Raw genomic sequence first — 214 nt, 5'->3', positions numbered from 1 at the left:
CTCCAAAACGTAACTACTGATAGCATACTGTTTACTGATTATGTAAACAGTATGTTATATGTGTTATTAGCAATAATCGCGCCTCGGATAAACCTCATTGGCTACGATACTGCCACTGCACAAAGCTTGTTATATGTGTTATATACCATATTCTTACAATAAAACGAGCTAAGGGAGAGAAAGTACATTTACATCCTGTACGTATAATTTGTTG

General features: G+C 35.0%; 1 pseudogene; it reads right to left on the bottom strand.

Annotated features, from left to right (window-relative positions):
- Nucleotides 1-12: 12 nt before the first annotated feature.
- LOC145719232 (U4 spliceosomal RNA) lies at nucleotides 13-127 on the bottom strand (annotated as a pseudogene).
- Nucleotides 128-214: the final 87 nt, after the last annotated feature.

The sequence above is a fragment of the Leptonychotes weddellii genome, unplaced genomic scaffold, assembly GCF_054177405.1.
Source record: "Leptonychotes weddellii isolate Sample4059 unplaced genomic scaffold, ASM5417740v2 HiC_scaffold_351899, whole genome shotgun sequence".
NCBI lineage: Eukaryota > Metazoa > Chordata > Mammalia > Carnivora > Phocidae > Leptonychotes > Leptonychotes weddellii.
The sequence above is the reverse complement of the archived record's forward strand: the minus strand, read 5'-3'. Positions and strand labels throughout refer to the sequence as shown.